The sequence below is a fragment of the Crocodylus siamensis genome, chromosome 6 (assembly GCF_052110815.1).
Source record: "Crocodylus siamensis isolate JL-2025a chromosome 6, ASM5211081v1, whole genome shotgun sequence".
NCBI lineage: Eukaryota > Metazoa > Chordata > Crocodylia > Crocodylidae > Crocodylus > Crocodylus siamensis.
This window is the reverse complement of record NC_143400.1, coordinates 75975010-75989238: the sequence shown is the minus strand read 5'-3', so window position 1 is coordinate 75989238 and position 14229 is coordinate 75975010.

Sequence of the window (14229 nt, the reverse complement as noted above, 5' to 3'; positions counted from 1 at the left end):
TAAAATTACTTGTTCAGCTGAGTTTCAGTTCATTTGAAACTGAGCTTGGGGTTTGCTGAAAGGTCAGCTGAGTCCAGTTTGTACTGTATCTCCAAGCTAGCAAAGCTTCACGTGGTTTGATGTTATGTAACTAATGCATCACCCAGCCCTCCTGCTATCTTTGTTTAAATAGATCATCACCGAGCCAAATACTAAAGTTCCAGCTCAGCTATCATTCTGTCTGTACTCTGTTCAGATTGCCTGTTGATTTCAATGGCTGTTTTGAGTAAGAATGCCCTTACTGAATTGGATCACTGTTTAAAACATTTCTACCCTATTCAAGTTCAGGCTGGAACAATTTTCAGAGTATATGAAGCAATGTAGCAGTCTCCAAGTCTGGGTGCAGCCATGTAATGAAAGGGCACTGACTGAGAAAAAAGGATAACTCCTCAGCAAAGGGAAATCTTAAGACTTTCCTAATGAAGTTTAATCTGCATCATAAGACAAACCTCTTCTCCCTTCAGCCTTCTGATTGACATTTAATGACTCCTGCCCTGGTTATGATCTTATAGATCTTTGATTTCACACTGGTGAAAGAGAGGAGTTATTGCACTGAGAAGTGAGGTACATAGATACAAAGCCACAGGTTTTGAGAGTAAGTTGGGGCATCTTCACTGAGCTGACACTTTGTTAGAAGAAAGGCTGGCCCTTACTTTAACCAAAATCTTCTATTCCCTCTCAGTATCACACTAGACACTTCTCCAATCCCAGAATCTACAGCAGAGAACTGCTCTCTCTATATAGTTCAAGAGACAATTTGGGAACTCTCTGTATATGACTGTTCAATATTATTAAAGGGTGCCGATTTTCCCTTTAAAAGAAAACATATTTTACATGCATCATGGATAAACAAAAAACACTTAGAAATCTCCATTAGCTTATGCATTATCAATCATTGTCACATAAACAGAATATACACGGAGACTGACTAAAGATAGATTCATCATTGATTTCTACAAGTTCTTGAAATCTTCCACTTATAACTTACATACAGACCCACTTCCTCCCATCACACATGAATTAGAAGATTATCAATAATTTACAAGCAAATAAATAATGCTTATATACTGCAAGCAGGGCAACAAATACCCTTTAGACTGCATCAGAGGTCACCAGACTGTGACATGTATCTTTGAAGACTTCCAGATCTATAAGACTGCAGCAACATAAAGTGAACATTAATTTTGTTGCACCATTGTTTTTCTTCAAGACACATACCCAATTAAAAGATTAAAAGGTCAATGTTTGACTGCGTTTACTTATTACAGCAGAGGTTTTTAAAAAACAAAATGCATGGTGAACACAGGGATTGCCAGACTGGCTCAGACCCTCGTCTAGACAGTCCAGTACCCTGTTCCAACAGGGGCCAGTTTTTTCAAAGGAGAGTACTAGAAACTCCTCGATAAGCAGAATCGGGATTATCTATTCCCAGGAACATCTTGTCCTAATCACGAATGGAGATTGGTTTAAGACTTTAAGTATGAGGCTTGTTACCTTTCCAAAATTTTTGTCAGCATTAACTATTATCATTCTGGGTATTGCTTTATTCATACAAATAGCTAATGCTTTTGAATATTAAATAAATAGTTGGCATCAATGGCATTCTTTGACAATGGGCCATAGTCTAATCTTTATTGTGTACAAAACCTCCCTAAATCAATTTTTAATTTGCCACCCTGAAATGTGATTGACTGCCCCTTGTTATTATTATTATTTTTTTACAGTACTGCAGTGCAGTATGTACTTTGGTAGGAGAACATGGAAATTACGTAAACTTTTACTTTTTAAGATTTCTTTTTCTTGGTAGCCAAGTGCTGGTGCCAGAGAAATTGTTTGCCATTCACTTCCATAAACTCAGGATTTAGTCCAAAAGAACAGTTTGTTTAAAGGAGCTGTACTGCACACATTCAGGTAGGTAGCTGCTGATTTATAAGCAGCTCTGGTAGCAGGTTTCAAGATGTTCAGAAGCAGAGAGGAACTCAGTTCATGACTCACTTCCCTGAACTGTGACCGGATCATTTTGCCATTCCCTTCCCTGACCTAAGAATAAACATAGATGTTGCTGAGCTTGAAGAGCTGATACATTGTTTCTTAAATACAGATGGCAAAATCCTGTCCTCACGGACAGTGGGAGAAGAGAAATACCATCCGAGCCACCTTTGCTACTGGTATATTGACCTTCAGGACTGGTATTTGTGTTTTTGAAGACTGAGGCACTATGATGTTCCTCTCAAAAGTGTTTTGTTGCTAACAGCAGCATGTCTTAGCTGACAGAGGAGGCTGCACACTCATAACCTTGTGCACCAAAATAGCAGACTGTACTTCATGGGCAGACATGTTAGCTGGTCATATCACCTGGTGCTATATACAGATCTTATGTTGTTGTTTGCAATGGGGATGTGGGGACCAAATACTCTCCAGGTTAAATAGACAAGACTCTACTGAAGTTCAGCTGAGAATTTGGCCAGCCTCCTCCTCTGGCAGCAGCGCAGCACAGGTGAGGATTTCACCTCACCCTGAGATCTGGAAAAAAACAAAAGTGAAAAAAAACTCCAAAAAGATAGCAATGCACATTCCCATGGATACTGGCTGACTGGCTAGTAGAGCTCATTTACCTGACAGCAAAATAAACACAGTTTTTGTGGCAGTTCAGGGCTTTGGACTTTAGTGCAATGTTTTGTGTGAACTCTCAGATGTGACTGCAGTAGAGGTTGTTTGGAGTTCAGCTGCCTAACAAGCTCCTGATCAAGTGCCTGACTCCCAGGAGTGAACCTTAGAAATGTACTCTGCGTAGTAAGCAGTCTGGGAAGATATTTGAGTCTAAGGTAGATCACTGGACTTGAAAATGGCCAAAGATCTTCAGAGATTAGCAAAAATATTAAAGCTACAGTAATGGTGAGCATGTAAACATATGCATGCGAAGGATGCCCACATTGTCATAACTTGAGTTCATAGAGGTTGATTCTGCAAGTTCACAGAAAAATAATTCATTACTGACTAATAGTAAGACTCATGACATAACAGAACACGAGTCTCCACAGTAGGCTAACAGCTGAGGCTTTAGTATTTTCTAAGGACAATTGCTTTTCTAATTCCATTTGATGTCACCTTCTGGTTCTAAGCATTTAGGGAAGTTAACATTAAAAATCATCATATTGTATTATAAAACACACTGTTTTTTTAACGTTCTCTGCAAAACTGCTAGTTGCAATAGATTAGCTGGTTCTTCAGATCAGCTCCCCTCGTTCATATTTCCATTTACTAGACAGCAATGTCAGTCAAGGTTGAAAGTAATTTGAGAGGATTCAGCCAGCCAATTCATAGTCAGATTTGTAAGGACTCAGCTGTTACTATTTAGATTTAAAGTTACTGGTGAAACTGAAAATGGCATGTCCTTACTTCCCATGCTTTAACATTTAACTGCTAGTAGAAGTGCTGACCTCAGAGATACGCAGAGTTTTCAAGGGCCTCAAGTCTATTTTCGGTAGAACAGTGTGGTCTTTTGACAAGGTTGGTAAAAAGCTTATCTTAAATTCAGATACAGAATGTTTTTGTGGAAGCAGTTTATTATAAGCTCCATAAAAGTAATATAAAAGCAACATGTCAAATAATGCCAGAAGTGGATAATTTTTCTATTATTGTATTAAAAATGCAGTAAAATTAATGTCTTCAACCTTGCTTTGTGGCTTATATGAGTAATGGAAAGAACTTGCAAATAACTTGAAAAATACTGTAATATTCACTGATGAAATTATCCAATGAATGTTATTCAGCTAGCTGTAAAAGCAACCCCATTCCATCCGACGACGGGTTTATTTAAGTATTGACATACTGTGATTCATGGAAAGTTAGATTAACATCCTGCTTAACATGAAACAGTGGAACACTGGTGTAGGTACCAGTTCCAAAGCAATGTGAATCTCTACTACTCTGCCCTCTGGTAATATGCTAGCAACTAGCTCTTGGTTATGCCTACTTTGTATTATCCTGGCAGACTATAGTGGAAAAGATCTAGGGAGCTGCTGGTCTGTCCAGAGGAGAAAAGTGGAGAATTTCTTGAAGAATCCAAGGGACCTTGCCATTCAGCTGTGAGTTAGACGTCTGCGCTGTCAGCCAGTATAATACATCTGTAGCCTATAATGTGGATTAGATTTACAGGGCCCAGGAAGCCTCTTCTAGTCCTAGAATCACAGAAAATGAGGGTTGGAAGGGACCTCAGGAGGTCATGTTGTGCAAGCCCCTGCTCAAACCAGACCATCCCTAACTATCATCCCAAACAAGGCATTGTCTAGCTGGGTCTTAAAAACCTCCAAGGATGGTTTCTAAAAATCCCCTCTTTAGGTAATCTGTTCCAGTGCTTTACTACCCTTCTAGTGAGAAAAGTTTTTCCTAATATCTAACCTAAACTTCCCTTGTTGCAACTTGAGATTGCTCCTTGTTCTGTCATCTGCCACCAAGTACAGTCTAGCTCCATCCTTCTTGCAACCACACTTCAGGCAGTTGAAGGCTGCTATTAAATCCCCTCTCAGTCTTCTCTTCTCCAGAATAAATAAACTCAGTTCCCCCAGGCTCCTCACCATTTTAATTGTCCTCTGCTAGACTCTCTCCAATCTGTCCACATCCTTTCTGTAGTGAGGGGTCCAAAATACATTTCTTTTGGTCTCCCTGCATCTGCAGAGCTGAGTCAGTCCTCTTATTATAGCCGGGGTCTACCTAAAGTATGCTGAACTGAAGGAAAAATTGCAGGCTGCTCACAGCGCCAGCTGCCATTTTTGCGGTTGCCCCCTCTCCCTGCCCTTGATTGACTGAGAGTCTCCAGTAGTCTCGCTTCTCACCAGTGATTGGCCAAGAGGGCTGCCTTTCGTGCAGCCCTGCCCTGGGGAAGTAGTACTTACTACCCCTCAGAGGTGGGAGTGGGCCAGGGAGGTTATACAGATTGCACCATGGCACACCTGTCTGATTAAAGATCCCCAACACACGCACACACAGAGCTAAGCAGCGATGCATTAAAGTGAAACTCACTGCACTGCAACGATCTTGGGTGAGTTTAACAAGAGTTCTCACTCATCTGGCCATGCCGAGGTGAGGCTCCCAGGTTTATCTCCGTTGATCACCTGATGTTTCTTGGTATGCAGTCCAGCAGAGAGACAACTTAATTGTCCTTTGCTGTTTTTTTTAATGACTTGGTGGGACATCATCATTGCTAGGTGGTTGCTAGGCACTGTTGCTATCCTATTTTATTTTTCTAAGCAGTTCTCTCTTTCTGAGAAATATTTACAGTCTCCAGCACAGACACCACAACCCTGCTGCTTTCAACTCCCCAAGATCGGTTTCTTGTTGTTATCCTTTGACCGGAACTTCCTGACGCGCCTTTTCCCCCTATCTGCTGTTTGTCAGTTCTTCTAAGCCTCCAGGTCTAAGTGCAAAACTGCACATCAGCTATCTGAGCCAACATGGGGTTCATGCAGAGGATTCTGGGAGCTGTAGTTACTCATGTCAAGTAGCTGCAATGAACCTGTGTTTTCCTTTCTACACAACCCCCACTGCCGATTGGCAGAAAGGCGGAGCCACATGAAAGGCATCCTTTTCAACCAATCAGCAGAGAAGGGAGCAGCTACTATCTTGGCTATTCCCCTTCATGCCAGCGGCTTCTCCACCTCCACCGTCCCTAGATTTCGTAGACATTAGGGCTAGAAGGGACCTCGTGAGGTCATCAGGTCCAGCCCCCTGCCCAAGGGTCAGCTAGGGTCAGATCGCCCCAGCAACATAAGCATTCAAGCATTTCCTAAAGGCATACAGAGTAGGTGTTTGCAGCACTTCTGGCAGGAGCCCATTCCAGGCTCTGACGGTAAAGAAGTTTTTCCTTCTGTCCAATCTAAAACAGTCTTCTAGCAGTTTATGACTGTTAGACCTTGTCTTCCCTTGGGGTGCCCTGGTGAACAGACCTTCTCCCAGTTCCTGATGCACACCCCTTACATACTTGCAGGCTGCCACCAAGTCACCCGAGTCTTCACTTCTCCAGGCTGAGTCGTCCCATTCCTCTCAGCCTCTCCTCATTAAGGCCTGTTCTCTTGACCTCTAATTATGTGCGTGGCTCTCCTCTGGACTCTCTCAAGCTTCTCCACATTCTTTCCAAAGCATGGAGCCCAGAATTAGATGCAGTACTCCAGCTGTGGCCTCACCAAGGCCAAGTAAAATGGGAAGATAACTTCTTGGGTATTGCTTGAGATGCATTAGTAGATGCAAGCCAGAGTTTCCTCCTGGCAGTCTGTGAGACTAGGCTTGGGGAGCCAGCATTTATTTTTAGTATGCTTTTTTTCTTAGCAATTCCACACAAACTCACAGAAACTGCTGCTTTTCATAGTTTCCACAAACATTGTAAAACCACAATTTGAGTGGGTCCCTAATCATAGGAGGCAATCAGGTTGGTCAGGCATGACTTGCCCTTGGAGAATTCATGCTGACTGTTCCTAATCACCATGGATCCTGGTTTTCTTTGATAAAAAAAAAATCGCCAATTTTCAGATTAAAAAAGGAACTCAAAATCCACATTTTTTTCTGTGATTAAAATGAAACACCATTATAACAGGGTCCTGCCCTGTTACTAGGGTGTCAGCCCCATAACCCAGATGTACCTCTGCACACCCACCCCAGACCTGGGAGAACTCACCAGAGGCTGGGGAACCAGATCCTGGGATGCAGTGAGTCCCGTAGCAAGGGAGCTGACAGGTGTGGGGATCGAGAGGGGGTTAGAACTAGTGAGCCTAGTGTGAAAAAGGTAAAAGACACTGAAATCAGCCTCAAGGGGCTGCACCTGGCCAAGGAGCAGGCTGCCTGGAGTTACCAGAGGTTAAGCAGCCACTGGGAAAATCCGGAGCAGGGCTCTTCTCTGTTTATTTGCTTGACCATTTGCTTTGTTGCACGAGCCTGCGGGCTCCACAAAGCCTCTGAAAGGTAAGAGGCAACCAGAAGGGGAAGCCTGGAAGAGCCACTAGAAGACAGCTAAGGGCTAGCTTATTTAAATTCTTTTGTTTTGCATCGCTAGCAAGCCTGAGTGGCCTCCAAGTATTACCCACTAGCCTGGCTGCAGCTGAGATAAGGGCTATGAACAATGGATCCTTGGCCAAAGCCAGCAGCAAAAGTAAGTAGTTTGTCCAAGTTTCCACTTCTTGTAAGCTTCCTTTTTGCATTTCAGCACATTGAAGAGTTCCCTGCTAAGCCAAGCTGGTCTTCTGCAATACTTGCTAGTCTTCCTGTGCATTGGTATAGTTTGTTCCTGCTCCTGCCCTCATGGCAACACTATCTACACTGCCATGCATTGATCTGCATGATGTGTCCACTCCTGCCCTTGGTAAGGCTTCTTTAAAATACAACCAGCTTTCTCCCTCACACTGGCCTCCCAGGGGATTCTGCCCATCGGTTCCCTGAGTGAAGCCTGCTTTTGTGAAGTCCAGGGTCCTTACTCTGCTGCTCCCTTTCCTTCCTTTCCTTATGATTCTGAACTCAATCATCTTGTGGTTGCTGCTGCCCAAATTGACACTTGCTTCTATGTTTTCCACAAACTCTTGCTTGTTAGCAGCAGGTCAAGAAGAACATGGCTCCTAGTTGGTCTCTCCAACACTTGCTCTAAAAAGTTGTCCCCAACACTAACCGAAAACTTCCTGGATTGCCTGTGTGTTTCCCTCCCAGCAGATGTCAGGGTGACTGAAATTCCCCATGAGAACCAGGGCCTGTGATTGGGAAACTTCTGCTACCTGTCAGGAGAAAGCCTCATCCTCCCTGGTTTAGTGGTTGATAGCAGACCCAATACATCACTGTTCTTGCTCTCCCCTCTGACCCTAACACAGAGACTTTCAACAGGAAGCTCATACTGGAGCTCTAAGCAGTCATATACCACTTTTACATAAAGCGCAACTCCACCTCCTCTTCTCCCCTGCCTGTCCTTCCTGAAGTTTTTTTACCCATCCAAGACAGTGCTCCCACCACATCTGTTATTCCACTCACGTCATAGTTTCATGACTGTGAGGACATCTAATTCTTCCTGCTTGTTTCCCAAGCTCTGTGGATCAGTGTACAGACACCTGAGGTAACTAGCCAATTGCCCTACTTTCTCAGGAAGAATGAGAAGGTCTCCCCTGTTGTCCCCGATCCTGCTTGCACTTCCTCCAGGTCACCTGCTTTTCCACTTGTCTTGTGGTTTCGGTCTCCATCCCCTGGTGAACCTAGTTTAAGCTATGTTAGCTAGCCTGTCTCCGAAGATCCTCTTCCCTCTGTCAGGTGGATCCCATCTCTTTCTAGCAGTTCTTCTTGGAACAACATCCTGTGCTTGAAGAAGCCATGTATATACCTGCTGACAACACCATCTACACAGCCATGCATTGATCTGCAGGATGTGCTTGCTCCTGCCTGGGCCCTTTCCTTTGACCTGAAGGACTGAGGAGAACAACCACCTATAGGCTATAAACAGATTCTGCCAAATGAAGTGGATCCTCTGTGCCCCTGTTCTGTTGATCCACTTCACTGAATGAGATATTGCCTATTATCTCATACAGTCAGGTCCTGGCCACTTCTGGGAGCAGCTGGGGCTCAACCTTACAGGACAACATACAGAGCACATCTCTGCAAACAGGGGAACTCCAGGTTTCACGCTTGCAGAGGTAAGCCCCAGGTCAGATTCCCTGGACACACCTCTGCAAGCGGAGAACCCTGGGATTTCCACATCTGCGTAAGTGCACCCTCTTCAGGGTGCTGGGAGATTCCCGGGATGTGTGCGTCTGCAAGCAGGAAACCTGGGTTCCTCTCATTTGCAGAGGAGCTGCAGTACGTGCCCCAGGAACTCCCCTGCAGGAGGATTTCCGGGGAGCATGTCTGCAAATGGGAGCCTGGGCAGGCACTCCTGGGGCTTCCAGGGCCTGATCCTGACCCTGGGAATGGGCAAACCTGCCTGATGTGAGTGAAAAATGTGGGCAACTCCAGGCTGCCCACACTGTCCTGCCACAAATCCAACAGACATACACTGTAAAATAGTGGCACAAATTTAGACCACACTTATGTTGCGGCTACAAATTTTGGGCATTTGCGGTACATCAAAGGGAAGGATGTCTATTTGCTTGGCCTTTGTACCTCTATAAACATTTTTATGGTGGCACAAAGGTGATGCCTGCTTCTAGCCACAGACAATTGATTACATGTAAGCAAGCTGCAGACCACCTCATATTGCCCTGACACCTAATCTCAACGCACATCAGGGGGATCGCTTTTAGGGGATAAAAAGGCAAGTTCAGTCTTCATACATAATCATACGATCGTCTGTGTTTAGACTGCCACTGCCACTAAGGTTTATCCTCTGGGCCATCTGGGCCTCTAACTGCCTTTCTAAAAGCAAGATAATGATATACGATAACTTGAATTTTAACAAGATCTTAACATGATTTGGCTGCACTAGAATAAAGTTGAGAATCACAAATACTTTAAGCAGGACTCTACTGTGTAACATTATGTTGATTAATTACTTGGATAATGTTTTCATGTTCACATGCTTGCTTCCCTTTCCTCTTCCAAGGCTCTTTTCTCAAGACTGTCAGCTTGGTGAAAGATTTTCTCTCTTCTGTGCTTGCACAGTAGGGAAGGCTGATCAAACTGGGGTTCATAGGAGTTACTATAAAATAACCATTAATGATACTATTCTTAGTGCAACACATTGAAAAATTTGCTTTGATACTGTCATGAAAACAGTAAAGCCTGGCTCAGTTCTCAAGATCTCCAGACATAGCACCTCTTATTGCAAACACTTTGCTTCTGCCTCCTGCAGCTTTACAGCTTCAGCTTTCCCAAGAATGTTAGTTACAGGGTTTGGTATTTGACCAGTCAAAGGTCAGTTAGTTGACCGGTAAACTAAAGGTCAAATATTATTTTAAAATGCCAATAGGTCCAAATAATACATAGAAAAAGCACAAATTTTCCATTAACGGGTCAAAACATTATGAAAAAAATCATGTTTCTGTCAAGACAACTACTATAATATAGTTGTTTTGGGTTTTTTGGGTAAAATTGCTATTATCCTTGACTGGTTAAAAAAAAAATATAGAGTCAGTTGACAATATTTAAGCAGTCAATTGACCAGCATGCCAACCCTACTTAGCTATGCTTTTGGTTTGCTGATGAAGAAATGGTCAAAACTGTCCAGTTCTACTCTATTCAGGGCCTTGGAAATTAGGATCAAGAGGGTGAATTTGAACTACTCCCCCATGACAGTAGTTAAAGATACCAGTGTAAAATACTGACTGTTGATATAACAGTTGTATCCAAACAAACAAGGATAATTAATTCATTATCAGGTAAATTACCCATTTAAAAGTGAACTATAGATGTGGTGAATAACTCAAGAACCTGGTAATAGGATAATGAGGTTTTTCCCTAAAAAATATCCAAACAAAAGTCACCCCAAGTTGATTTTAAATGAAAGAATATCCTTTCTGGTGCTGTTTGGAGAATTGAGCTTATCAATATGGTTTTTAAGATAGATTGCTGCATTATAACTTTTTGTTCCAGTTCAGAAAAGAACTGAAAGACTGAAAGGATAAAATTACCGAATTCCCTTTTGCACAAGTTTTTCCAGTTTTAAGGCACAATGGTTTGGTAACGTAAGAGGACATGTACTGCTGCTTACCATGCCATGGCCAGTATAAGTAAATTGAAAACTTCTCTCACCAGGGTGAGAGAGAAACCCACAGTTCATTTACTGAAGACAAATGTACCCTCCACCACAAGTGAACATTAAACTACATGTGTGGAATTCACATCACATTTTTATTATATCCATGTCGCGGGGCACTCCCGCGCCCCGCTCCTAAGGAGATGCCCCAGGAAGAGGAGAGGCCTGAAGCAACACAGATGGGGGTTGCTAGGGCAACCAGGCCGGTCATGTGGCCAGGAGGGGGCAGGGCCAGGCCCTTATAAACAGCTAGGCCAAAGCCTAGGGAGCAGTTCCCTTCTGGCTGCCGCAGGAGCAGGAGCTCTGCGGCTGAGCTGAGCAGCCTGAGGCAAGTGGGGCAGCCTTACCCCACTAACAGGCTGCGGTGATGCAGGGAATAAGAGCACCCTGACTGCAGGTAGGACTGAGAGCCCTGGCAGGGCTTGGAGGTATCGTTAGGCGTGTGGAGCCTCGGTTTAGGTTGGAGCCAGAGGGCTTAACTTTGAGTTACAGTTTACACCGGAGGACCGGGTGAGGCTGTAGGGGAGCGAGGAGGCCTCAGCGGGGCTCCCCAGCAGTTTGGGGGCTCCGGGTGCCCAGTAGGGGCACGGTGCCAGGGGGGCACAACGGTGGTGCCGGAGTGGCACAGAGCACGGGGTTGGACCCCGGCCCGGAAGGGTGACGAGAAAGGACCCAAGGAAAGGGTCAAGGGGGCCAGGCACGGCTACGGCCACCTGAGCCCCAAGCGCGGGAGGCGCGCAGCGCGGAGAGCGCGGTACAGGCCCCAGAGAGGGCGAGGCCCGGAGAGGGCGCAGTGCGGTGAGCACGGTGCACTTTGCCCAGTGGGGCAAAAGACCCAAGAAAGGGTCAAGGGGGCCAGGCACGGCTACGGCCACCTGAGCCCCAAGTGCGGAGAGCGCGGTACACCGGCCCCAGAGAGGGCGAGGCCCGCAGAGGGCGCGGCGCGGGGAGCGCGGTACACCGGCCCCAGAGAGGGCGAGGCCCGCAGAGGGCGCGGCGCGGAGAGCGCGGTACACAGGCCCCAGAGAGGGCGAGGCCCGCAGAGGGCGCGGCGCGGAGAGCGCGGTACACAGGCCCCAGAGAGGGCAAGGCCCGCAGAGGGCGCGGCGCGGTGAGCGCGGTACACAGGCCCCAGAGAGGGCAAGGCCCGCAGAGGGCGCGGCGCGGTGAGCGCGGTACAGGCCCCGGAGAGGGCAAGGCCCCGGAGAGGGCGTGGCGCGGTGAGCGCGGTACAGGCCCCAGAGAGGGCGAGGCCCGGAGAGGGCGCAGAACAGGAAGGGGACCAGACAACGTCCCCCGGGACAGCTGCGAGGCTTGGGGCGTGCTAAAGGGGAGGTTTTGGAGGCACGCATTTGCCCATAAGGCTGGGGGAGAGGACCCCACTTTGGAGCGGTAGTGATACCATTGCGGCGCCGTTAGGTGCGAGTAGGCAGCCTCCCATACTGAACCAATAAGATCTAAGACGTGGCGGGCGAGTAGAGGGTGTCAGATCACCCTAATTGGCACGGCAAAGGGGCGCTCGCGAGCTCACGGCCGCTCGCGGGGCCATCCGTGACAATCCAAAAGGCAAAAACAAGAGAGAGGGTATGACCAGCCTCCATGGACTAGTGCCATAAATCCTGAGTGACATAATATCACTAATTGGATGTAAGATAAGAGTCTTTTTATTACACAGTATGGGTGTGTGAAACTAGCCGTATTGAATTCAGCTGAATCGGGGACAGTAACTCAATTAGTTGATTTGGACCACTGTCCCCGATCTGATTCGGCCGAATCCAAATCTGAAAATTCGATGCTGATTCAGAGAATCGGCAATTCAACCATAGACACAGCTTTAAATGTTTTTTCTACAGGCCTCAAGGTACCAGGCGCAGCTTGTGAATGCTGCGATGCTGGGGCAGATGGAGCATCCCATAGGGGTACTTCTGATCCGCTTCTGGGTCTGCCGCCAAGCACATGGGGAGGAGCGGCCTGCACCCCCTGGCTCAGCAATCAGCTGTGGGGGGATCCTGGGTGCCCGCTCAGACCCAGGAGGGACCAGTCGCAAAGCTGGGGGGGAGGTGCATGGGGGCTCCCTAGCACACTCCCTGGCAGACCTGGAAGTGGACCAGAAGTGCTTGTGCGCCACTTCCAGGTCTGTGGCTGAGCACACTGGGGAGCCCCCTACACTCCCATGGGATGCTCCATCTGCCCCACCCTTGCAGCATTCACAAGCCGGCTGGCACCTTGAGGCATGTAGAAAAAACATTTAAAGCTGTGTCTATGTCCAAATCTCTCCGAATAGATTTGGAGGGTTCCGATTCAATTTGGAGAGATTAAAGGGTCTCCTGATTCAATTCAGATTCGGCAATTCAGCCACTGAATTGGGCCAAATCTCCCCTGAATTGAATCGGGGACTGAAGCTTCGCACAGCCCTACTGTACAGCACACCACAATTCTCACGCTCTCAAATGTAAATTCTTTCCCCCTTAAGCATTACGGAACTGAGAGAATATTGGAAAACACGTCAAAAAGGAAACAAGCTTTGGAGAGGTATTCACAAGTATCAAGACGAAAGACACCTTCAAGGCTTCTAAGAAAGTGATGTTCTGGGAGCAGGTTTAGGTGAAGACCTGGTGTCTGGGTGGCATCAGAAAAATAAATCGATGTGCAATGAGAGCCAGTTAGCAAAAACTTACTTTTTGCCCCAGTCACAGCCCTTAATTCATATTCACTGATGATTTTTATACCCATTAAGCATTGTGCAGACTTGTGTCCTGCTCTGATCTGTGAATGTATTCCTTCTCTCTCAATCAAAAATGGCTCATTAATGACACTTTTTTGTTTATTCTTATTATTTTGGGTATGCCTTGTATTTAAACTAGGTCCAGTCTTGTGAAATGGCTTTAATCAGTAAGATTTTCAAAATCCTCCTTATTCCTGCATGACTAGTAATGGGACACGATTTTTTTCTACTATTATTGTCTGCCCTCATATATTTTTTTCCTGTTGGCTAAAGTGTCTGTCTTACATTCACAGGAAAACTGAATAATTTATTTAATCATTCACAGAATACTCGTCAGTAAAAGCTAAACTAACAGGTGATGAGGAAACTGAACAACTTCAATTGGAGCTGATCTAATGTTAAGTCATGTCCACAAAATTCAACAATTACCACCCAAACGTCTCTTGGCTCTAGCCTGACACAACCTTTGCTTGTCTGTGGATGAGTAGATTCAGCCTACAGAGTGATATTCACTACTGCCCAGATTCACCACTAACAACTCTGTAATTCTCTACTGATGATGCCAGTCATGCAAGTGGTAATAAACAGGATTTGGGTGTTTATTCTAGGTATTAAAAATGCCGGAGTCCTGCCATCACTACAGCTCCTAGTTTTGCTACAAGTGGGGCTGCACAAATAGTGAACTATGGCTATGAAGTTCTCCAGCATCAACACAATCTCATAATGGTAAAGATTCCTAAATGCTGATCAA